Source organism: Porites lutea, chromosome 14, assembly GCF_958299795.1.
Source record: "Porites lutea chromosome 14, jaPorLute2.1, whole genome shotgun sequence".
Classification (NCBI taxonomy): Eukaryota; Metazoa; Cnidaria; class Anthozoa; order Scleractinia; family Poritidae; genus Porites; species Porites lutea.
Window position 1 is genome coordinate 9,333,009 of NC_133214.1, and position 11,385 is coordinate 9,344,393.

The 11,385-nt window shown below is 38.7% G+C and overlaps 1 protein-coding gene across 1 annotated transcript in view; it reads right to left on the minus strand.

The window, feature by feature from the left end:
• LOC140924076 (uncharacterized) overlaps positions 1-10,808 on the minus strand; it is a 136,424-nt gene extending 125,616 nt beyond the window's left edge. The window contains exon 1 of the mRNA XM_073374075.1: positions 10,730-10,808. The gene's annotated coding sequence lies outside the window, so the exon portion shown is untranslated. The remainder of the gene's footprint in view (positions 1-10,729) is intronic.
• Between the last annotated feature and the right edge of the window lie 577 nt (positions 10,809-11,385).

Here is an 11,385-nt window from a genome sequence, read left to right on the forward strand (position 1 = left end):
TTTTGGTGTGAAAGGCGCGATTTATTATGTAGCCATAGCAAAGGTGATATTTTCACATTTGAAGATAACAATTGTTATTTTCATATGTGAAGATATCAAGTTTTCGCGCGCAATCTCACCTGATATTTCATTGGTGTATATATAATAAAACTAATTATTCCCATAGAACAGAGTGGGCGATTGATAATACCTTGACCATGTCAATTTAACAGAAGAATGCACAAATATTTTAGCTTGGTGAATGCTCTAGTGCCCTATCTAAAATGTTTTAAGACAAAGCTTACGTCAATGTTTAATATCGAAAAATATAATTTCCTAATATTGCAGATTTTAGGAACAACATAATTTATCTGGCTTAGACTGTTGGTTCAGTTACTAACTGGTACGAATCTTTAGCTTTCTTTTGTTTTATTCATTTTCCTGTCTTCCCTTTAATTTTTTACTTTGTGTTTTGAGTTAAGGTGTGCAGCTGTATTGACATGCATGATAGCGGTCCTTAACAATCACATAATCTTAATGTAATCACCTAAGTATGGCTGCCCTATCCTTTTAGCCCTCTATGGTTGCTGTGGGCAGCCGAACTACTCTTTTCTTACATTGATTTATATTTTGTACTCAACTGTAAATTGCTGGGTATGAATTCATTAAGAGTGGCTGTCTGTTATCGAGAATTCCCGTCAAAACTGAAATTTCAAAATTCTTCATAATCAGTCAGAAAAAAACCTTTGGTGAGACATTTTGGAAAATCACAATCAAAGTTTCCAAAGAGCTTTCAAAGCCTATGGGGAAAAAAGCGGTTCAAATAAACAAGTTCATCTTTGGCAGTTAAGAATGGGTATCCCGGCCAGTTACAATACTATTTGGTTAAAAATATTGCAATTGCATTTTGTACTCGGCTAAAAAAAGCCCGAAGATTCCTGTCTTTAGCACTTTCATAAATAATGAAAATTTGTAAAACTTTCAAGAAAAAAATCATGGCTTGGTACATGTGACCTTCTACGTGGGAAGATATTCAATTAAGCATAACCTTTTCAAAAGAATATTTTGGAAAAATTTGCTAATAGTAAAATAGGTCCGATCATTTTTTAAAAGATCAGGCTCCCCAGACTTAAAGACAGGAATGAGCTTGGCCACTTTAGTTTATAAGGAAAAATACCTTTAGGTAACGAAAGATTAATTATGATTGAGAGAGGGTCGAAAAAAAGATCAAAAGACTTTTTGGTGACACGCATAGTGATATTATCACACCCAGGAGCTTTATCTTAAGTCCTTGAAAGTATTACAGGCCCCGGTTGTTCAAAAGTTGGATAGCACTATCCACCGGATAAATCACTATCCAGTGGACAAGTATTACAAAAACCGATTACGTTATCCGATGGATAGTGATTTATCCGGTGGATAGCGTTACCCACCTGTTAAACAACTGGGCCCAGATGTCCTACAATTCATCTGGATTGGTCGGTTTGAGAGAAATACTTTCATAGTCGTTATGGAGAAAAGACCGAAAGGATAAGCTAGAAGAAGGAACTTTACTTAAGAAATTTCGGAATTCTCTCTTGAGTAATCCATTTGATTCTTTAAAACCATCGTTCTGCTTTTTCAATAACTTAAGGGTGACAGACAGGGTTGGGAGAGGAGAAAACTTGAATTTCAGTCAGAGCACTGAACACAGTCTTGCACTGCTCCAGTCCTTGAGTTTATTTCACACAGTGATATACCTTAGTTTCTAGGTTCAAGCTTAACCAAAAAACCATCATGGCATGGGGTATTAGCCAAACAGATTTTATCCAAACATACGTCTAAGGGAGGGTAGATGGTGAGTTAATACAACTAAAGGCACACTCTCATGCACCTGAACTTCTTCAATTATCTGATACTATGGTAGAGCTTTCGTAGCTCAAACTGGGACAACTCAAACTCCCTGCTAACTCAAACTTATATGTAGCGTCCCATCTGCCTTGGATTTAACCCACTTTTCAGTCATTTTAATTCCATGTTAGTTTGGATTATTAAATAAGTAATTCTCACATGCAAAGAAATCAGGTTAATGAAATAACGTTGACGTGTCTTCAACAGGGTATAAATAGTGGCTGAACAAGGTTTCTCTGTAGAACTGATATATCCGGCCCCTTTACTGCAAAAAGTGTATTTTGACACCATGAGGAGGTATGCGGCCAATAAATATTTAGAAAAAGTGTGAATCAGGATATTAAAGATGAAAAGACATTTATGTTCATTTTTGTTGCCTTTCGATATATGACGTGACCTCAGCACGTGCACATTAAATTAGTGCTGAGCGTGAGTACTTAGGAAGCAATTTGAGAGTGCTAATGTTTTAATTGTTGCCTTAAGTTTCATGAGCAATGTAAATACAGGGATGTCACTTAGATTTCAAGTTGCCGGGTAAACAAACTTTTGGTTCTATTTTCCTTTTATTTTCCAATAAAAGTAGCCGGGGGCCACACTCATAGTAGACGGGGGAAATCCCCGGCCGCCGGCTTTTAATGACACCCCTATAAATATACAGCTATTTCGAGAAAGGTTGTCAGAAAAAGTGCATGCAATCGCAAAAGATATTTTGGGTGGTAATTTTGAGTGCTGTACAGTACCGCAAATGATCCCGAGACCGCAAATGATCTCCAAAATGGACCGCTAATGGTCCTCCCGCAAGTGATCCCTAAAGTCGACCGCAAATGATCCCGTAAAAACTTGAGGAATGGAATGGATTTTATGGGACTGCTTACAAAAAAGGACCGATTATAAACAAGAAACCTTTTTCTCTCGCCTTCTAAAGAAAAAGGGAAAGAGGACGCTACATCTCAGGTCAATTTTCGTCGCTGAAAAATTTAAGACAGGCAGGACGTTACGTAGAAAAAAACTCTATTATTTTAACGTCTAGAAGTTCAACTTGCATTGTCTAATGAGGAATACAATGCCGGGTACCCTCTACAGAACACCCGCTTTATTGACTTTACTGATCTCTTTGGAAGTGTGAAATTAATTTCAGATAATTTTGATTTTGCTCTGAAGAGTTAATTTTACGTGATAAACAGCAAGACATTTGTTCGTAACTTGGGTGCTCGTTACGAAAAAGAACATGATTTAACATAAACACAAGTCAAAATGCCCCGAACTTGTCAATGTCCACAGGTTTCGGTCTATTTCGAAATAGATACTTGCTTACAGCTCATGAACATGTCTTGAATAGTTTTATTGTCGCTTATAAGTATATTCATTTGTTGTGCCTTTGCTGGAGACAGTTACCAGGAATCTAAACCTGGTAGAGAAACGCAAAAGCGTGGTAAGAAGTAGTTATCGCGTGATAAAACATCGTAGGAAACCGTCACATTCACGGACTAAAAGAAAATCGCTTTTAATTATTCGGATCCGGGAGGCACTTTGGAGAACATTAAACAACCTAAAACCCTTATTTAGCGACAATGAAGAGCATTGCGTTTCAAAAGAGGTCAAAGGAAATGCTCTTGCATCAAAGGGCAAATCATGCCGACCAGAAACAACAATAACCGCAGAAAATGCGTGTCATGACCTCTCAGTATGAAATAAGCGGCAAAAATCACATTTGCTCAGTCAAAACGTTTTCCTTCAGAGGTATAATCTACCCCCAGAGACAAAATTCATTGGAACAAGCAGCATTTTAGCATGAGGTAAAAGTCGTGTGTTGCCTACCGACTTCGTTTTTACACTTGATTGATTTTTTTTTTCATTTAGTTTTTATTCATGTATTTATTTGAGAAGTAAATTTTAGCTTTTAATCCTACTTTCTGTAATAATAACAAAATCGACACGATGATCCGCTAACTTGAGTCCAAGTCATTCCTATTAAATTCGGGATCATTTGCGGTCGACTTTGGGGATCACTTGCGGTCGAGAATCATTTGCGGTCCATTTTGGGGATCCTTTTGCGGTCTTGGGATCATTTGCGGTACTGTACAGTGCACTGTTGGCTACAAAGAAATTTGAAAGAATAGCACAGGGGGACACGGACATACCGTACCGTCCCCGTAAAATTCTGAAAATAAGCCTCTCCATGTATGAGCCCCTCCAATATAAGCCGCAAACCTCGTAACGTAAAAAACCCTCCCGGAAATTGTCCTCACATTCAAAATTAAACAAAGCAAAAACTGTACAGTAACACATAAACTTTTGCATTTGTCAAAGAACTATTACGTGCGCCAAATGCTTCCAGTCAAAAAGTCTCACAGTATATTGCTGTTTGCGTGGTGGTTCACTTTAAATTCTTGGCTTGGATTTCCTCGTTCCATATAGAAAAAGTACTTGCATGGCTGAGTTTTAGTAATTATAAGATCTTTGTCCTCAAGGCGAGTTTCAGCAAAAACGTTCTGAAAATTACTGACATAAATTTCTTTCCAACTATGAGCTAGCCCAATCAATTTTGAAACGTAAATTTCCTTCCTAGTATAAACCTAGCTGATTTTCAAAAGCAAATTTCTCTCTATATATAAGCCCCTCAAAAAGCGCCTTTGAAAAATATAAGCCCTGGGGCTTATTTTCGAAAATTTCATGGTATTTTTGCAAGTGCTAAAGGAAAGCAGCAACAGTAGGTTTGATAGCTACAGTCGTTAGGAACAGTGCACTGCATGATCATATCCCATATTACCTTTTGGGATTGTCGCGTACACATTTTACCGACGACCTTTCTCGAAATTATAATCTGTATGTTACAGTCCAAAATTACATTAAGGCAGCCTAGTCCCTAGGCGTTCTCTCTTGAACCGTTGTCCGCGCGAAGCCTGGGAGAGAGCAGGCGAGTATCTCTCGGTGACGTCACAGCTCACGGTAGAGTCCAGGATTGACCGAGCCGAGAATGCCTAGGGACTATGCTGACATTAAGGTAAAAATGTACTTTTAACCTAGGTTGATTTTCAATTTCCTTGTCTCCTAGCCCTAATTCACGAATAGTCAGGGCTCAAGGAGAAAAAAAAAATGGAGAATTAACTTGGATTAAAAAATTTGATCTAAATTTGATTTTGACCTGTAACATATACGACATTATCTTGCAATCTACTCCTTAAAAAGTGATGAAATTTGACAGAAATCCAGTTCATAGTAGACTTATAAGCCAATGATAGAGTCAAAACAAATTTTGAACAAAGGAGTTTTGTGATACAATCAGGACGAGATGACAACTTATTATTTCTTACACTTTCTCAAAAGTCACACTCCAAAAATATTTTGGACCATATCTCTAGGGTTCATTTCAAGTTTAAGATAGCAAAGAACAGTCTAAAGAGAATGCCTAGTGGTCGCATTTAGTAAAGGTGTAAATTGCCAACTTGGTACATTGTTTGCATTCTTCAGCCATATCTTTGTCATTGTTACCAAGGACCTGTTTACATGGAGGTGGAGGACTCCAGGAAGATGTGGTAATCATCCACATCTATCATGTAAACGTACGTAATCAAATTAAAATAAGAAATGATATGGACAGGCGAGGTTACCCCACCTCAGCGAGTTACCTTAACTACCTGGGGTCCCCCACCTTCTTTTAAACAGGCCTTAATTAAGTACTCCAGTTTACGGGACTTTAAAATTCGCCCGGTTTCAATCTCGTACCCAGAGTCTTCTGGGTAGAGCGTTGCCCCGCTGACCAAAAGGCCAGAAGACTCTGAATACGAAATTGGGTGTCACGGTTCGTAAGTGCGTACCCAAAAAGTTGAGGAGAAAAAAATAAAATAAAATAAATATAACCAAAAAAATCGGTTTCCAGAGAAGCGATGACATTAATTGGAGAACCGAATCTTGGATGATTTATATATATAGCAGGCATCATTATGTAAAGCGTGAACGCGTTGTTTTGTCCACTATCTCTCTTCGCAGTAGAAGAAATAGGGCACAATTACGTTTATGTGTGGTGCTTTTGTCGGTCAAAAACAATGTGACAAAAAGCAATAAAAAACATTCATCTGTAAACAAAAGTCACTACAAGCTTGATTTTTAATAGCTGTGATTAATGATAAACGGTTGACGTCAACGAACATAGCAAGCCGACAGAATTAAGGAATTTTAGAGGTTGTGTCATTTCAGAAACAGCAAAAATGCTTTGGCTTACAAACGTTAACCCCACCTTTTAATAAAGGCACCTTAAAAAAATGTTGAGATTTGGAGTGGGAGGTGGGGGGAGACGATGTAGAAAAAGTCGGGCGTACCTCTGGAAAAATCCTGGCTACGCCCCTGCGTGTGTCGTTCAGAAATGGAGAACAACGCTTGTTTTTCGTACCCGAGGGCTCAGTAATTACTCATCGGACGTCTTTCGAGTTGTTGTCGAAGATACTCCGAAATTTGTGCGAATCAGATCGGATTCATTGAGTTCCGAGGCAATGAATGGAAGTTGCGATTTTTGGGTGGAGATTCTGTGGATCGTTTTCAATACACTTCAACAACAGAGCTTAATTGCGAGCCTTGAAATGCATTCCCTTTTGTTAGTTGCAGTGTGATGTTTACAGAAAGATGTCAATGTGTTTTCCACCAAAGGAAAGGTTTCGCGCAATAGCGATTTAAAAAATATTCCTGCAGCAGTTACATGTACTTAACAAGCTTTAAAACTGATCTTTAAACAGAAATTTGGGTTGAGTTTTCCCTTCTCATGCATGCCAAGAAGAGGCTGTATCTGGCTTATTTTCTCCCACATTTAACCTACTGTTCCACCGTCTGGCTCCACTGTGGCAAGCGAAATGCTGATGTAATTGAGAATCTCATGATCAATCAATCCATCCTTTGTTTCGTTTTTAATGACTTTAATAATTCGTATGAAAAATTATTACAAGAAATAAATCAGGCTAGTCTGAGAGCACGCCGAATAAATGATACGCTCATATTAGTTTTTCTAGCATTAAATAATGCTGCACCTAGTTATATTTCTGTTCTTTTTACCGAGCGCCAAACAAGCATCTACAGTTGCGAGGCAAACGCAGACTAATTATTCCATGTGTAAATCCGACAAATTATGGTCTTCATTCATTTCGATATCATGCCAGCAAACTATGGAACTAGCGATAAGCGATTTTTGAAGGCCTTTGCATTTTCTTGTCCTCCTAAATCCAGGTATGGTTCCTTTTTTCTCCTAACAAGCGATGTTGATTGAAAATTCGACTAATGAATTGATTTTACTTTGAAGAATGACAACAGCTGAGGAGGCCGAGCTAGCGAACTCGTAAGTGAATTGTGATAAATTTATTTGTACGTATTTAGGTAAGGCAAATCACATATCTTTAATATAGAGGAAATAAACTTTATATGGAAAACAGCTCTCACATCAGAATGTCTCTTTTTCGAAATCTAAACTCTGACAGACACTCGGACTCGGTCATCTCATTCAAGTTGAAAGTTGAATAATTTCGTACGGAAAGTAGGTGTATTTCCACTCGAAAAGGTCAGACAACAGAAAAAAGTTTTCATCGTCAATGAAATTAGACGTACGGCTTGAACAAATAAGACCTTGCATTGTTTTGAAAGACGCCATTGCGAACATCACAGTTTTACATCTGTGTTTACATTCAGTGTCGTCGTCGTTGACCTACCGACCGACTGCATCTTAACTTTCCTTTTTCCTGCCGAAACTGACGTTCTCGTTCCAGTCTTTTCCCAGTCAACAGACGTCGTCGTCGTGAACTTCGTCGTGGTTCTTAAGTTCCCTAATAACGCAGTAACGAGTAACGGAGTAACGAGAAAACGAGTAACGGGATAAAAATTCAAGAGGTTAAAAAATAAATAAATTCTAATGAAAGAAAAAACATAAAAATGGTTGTAACATCCTAATGATGACCTTTACCAATCTCGAAAAATATGTGTATTCCAAAAAGTGCTTAAAACAACGATGTCAACCCCCAACCCCTCCCTCCAGAAAGTCGAAGGTATTTTCGCGCCGAAAAAGACACCTGGCTACGGCTGTTTTTTGTACGCAATTGAATTTGCCTATCCAGCAGATAGAGTAACAAAACGTTCCGTTTATCGTTCACCTTTAAAGGTTATTTCTTACAGCCCAAGATTAGGAGTTTCTGAACAATTGTCACAAATTAAATCACTGGATATGTACAACTGAACAAAACTGCATATACTGATTTTAAGTCACTGTCCATGAGAAGTACCCAAGTAGTAGCATTAGTACTACCAACATCGACATCTGCATCAATAACATTGATTTCTGCGTTATACGTTGTGCTTATTGAGTTCATGAGGAAAAGAAACAGAAAGTTTGTTTTGTGACGCATTCTTTTTTAGACAAGGTATGAGATTACCCTGAGTTTCAAGGTTTCAGTGTGAACGATTGTGATAACTAATGGATTAATTATATTTTGTAAGAAGATAAAGGGAAGTACTTCTTATGCCAAATGTAGGTCCCTCTTCGTAGTCGCAGGATGGTAAAAACCGTCTGCAAATACCACTTCAGCTCCTAATAAGTCCTAATATAAGAGATTGATCGTCAAAGCAAGTCTAGAAGACACGATCATTCCTTTCCGGAAAGGATGATCATAAGTGGGAGAAGACAGAAGTGGGAACGAGCTCGAGGACTATTCTACGATTTCAAAATACTATTAGTTGTTGTTGTCTTAGCTCAGGCGATTCATATAACACACCAATTGTTAGTTTTCACATGACGTCACTAAAACTCAAACTAAAAAACTATCGATCCTACCGAGATTTTACTTTCACGATGCATTAGAGCACCTGAAAACTAATTGTCATACAAATTTTCGCTTCAAAAGGGTTCTTGGTTTTGTGATAGAGCGCGCTTGAATTTCTAAGCTTTTGCGTGACGCGGCATTTACATGACGACCAAGAGAGCTGTCATGTAGGTTAAAAACATGACATATTTCAGGAAATTTTGCGATCTAAACAGCTCATGTATTAGAAAAAGTATTACTTTAATGTTTATGAGTTTCTCGAAGATTAAATTCAAGCTTTTGTAGCAAAACTCGGATGTTTCTGTTGGTTTCCGTCCGCCATGTTGGAGCTTATCCAGGTGAGCACCAGCATGGCGTCTCCATACAAATCTTTTTTGACTATAAGTTTGGGTAAAACATTTCTTCGGATATATCGTATACGAAATATTCCTCTGGCCTGAATTTTGGCGAGGGTCTTTGTATATGTACCTCCTTTCATTTCCCAGATTCTGGACTTTATCTATTGAACGGTTTTGATTTTTATTTTGATCTATTTTGAAATTGGCGTGACACTGAAAACCAGCAATTACCAAACCCAGGTCCAATTTGGAGATAAATTGCAGCTTTGGACAATGTACATGTAGAAGACTGAACCGAAGAAAAAGTTATTTTCTGAAATGAGAGACAGCTGAGATTTGATCATGGTGCGGTCGAGATTGTTTATTACTCTGAGCGGCTTGCGTGACAAACAATTTTCCAACATTTTTCGGCTTCACGTGGGAACTTTTCTTACGTCTGAACTTGTCGTTTAAAACTAATAGAAACTTATTGCACCCAACTTCAAAGGGTTTGTGCTTCTGAAAGTCGGCCGCATGTTCGTGGAGTATTCGGCCCGTGAAGTATGCATATTCCATGACACAGAGCAATAGCTTGGATATATCCATATTAATCGACCCCAAACATCTGGGTACACACTTAAACCGTGGCAAAGTTGTCATGTGCTGTAGGTCACCCACTCGGAAATTTGGCATATCTCACAACCTTTTAATGTTCTCAATACTTTTCCCAGCTCTAGGACGAGAATCTCAAGATTCTTGCCTCTTGGGGGTTGGCAAGGCCGCCCTGTCATAGTGTGTTCATTCTCGAAAGAGAAGACTGACATGGTAAGATTGGTGGCAGATCAGCTAAAAAACGAAGGTCCTTAAAGGACTGCAATCATTTGGGTACATTTGAACAGCTTTCTGGATCAGAGATGGGAAGAATAGACATGGAATAGACTTTTTCACGGTTTATGACGCCATCTTGGCTGGGGGGCAAACACGGCTAAAATTACAGTTAATGTATGGGATTTTGGCCCACTTCGAACCGCTATAACGCCGCTACATAGAGGCGGGTTTCCAACATTTGCCGTTACCTTAAATAGTTTTATAGATATTCATTCAACAGAAAAAGAGGGTACGACGTCCGTAAATTCGAATTATAAATCTTCTCATGTGGCTTCTAATTTCATGGTAATTTGCATGATAATGTTGATTTGAAGGGTTTGTATGAAATCGTTTAAAATAATCTCAGTACAAATTTCTTTTAAAATATATTTTCGCTGTGGAAATTCGCCTCTTTGTAGCGGCTTTATAGCGTCCCAAGTGGGCCAAAATCCCATAGACATTCACTTTAATATTAGCCCTGTTTGCCCCCCCCCCCAGCCAAGATAGCGTCATAAACCGTGAAAAGGTCTATTTGAATACTAAGTAACACTTAGTTTTCAAACTTCCTGAAATGCCCGAATGGTTGCCCGGGGGTGTTATTGATCGATATATTAGCGTACAAGTCAGATCAGCACTGTTGTATGCTTGAAAATCTTAAAAACAAACCACCCACTAGTTTAATTTACTTATGATGAGATATGTCTATATTTACAACGGTATGATACTAACTTTTGGCCATAAAAATATGCCGAACTTCCGCCTGTCAGCAAATTCCATCAACGAGCAAATGCACATATTTCAAAGGCACAATACGCTTGAACGTGTCAAAATGTAAAGGAACACAATCATTAAAGACATTCATTTATATGAAACAACTCTTACCTTTACAGAGAAAAGACCGCTGATCTGAAGAGGAAAGCTTCTGAATGTTCTCTTGTTCCTGTTGATCTTCCGATCTGAGATAAACTTTGCACTGATTTGTTAACCTCGTTCCCAGGGATTCTCTCCCGAAGAGGTTGCTCTGATATAGGTGGACAAAGGCAAACGACCATGGGGGTGGGGGTAAAACACGGGTAGCCTTTCAGGTTCGACTGTTAAGGTCTCCTCTGAACTTTGGTCATTTTTGTTCGAAATTTTAATAAAACGGCTGCCAATAGACTTTTTCAGGGTTTATTACGCCTTCTTGAACTCGAAACAGTTCTCATTAGACTGACAAACCTGAGGCCGACGGTGCGCTCATGTTTTCCATCTCTCTCCCTCATTTTACGGGTATTTATACCTGCTTACAGCTGCTTTAAGTGACGCAGAAAGGAAAGAAGTCGAAACAAAGATTTCAGGTCAACATCGAACTAGCAATCTCCCTGACAGTAGGCCGTGCATTACCGACCGTGTTAATCCTTGCTCTCTCTCTAACCTGATTTCCAGTACTTGATCAGCGGCCAGCGAGCAAGATGGCTACGTTTTGGCTACTTGCTCAGGTTAGTCGGAATCTTGGTTCTCGCGCGCAATACCGTGTTACCAGCTAAGAAGGCAGAGAA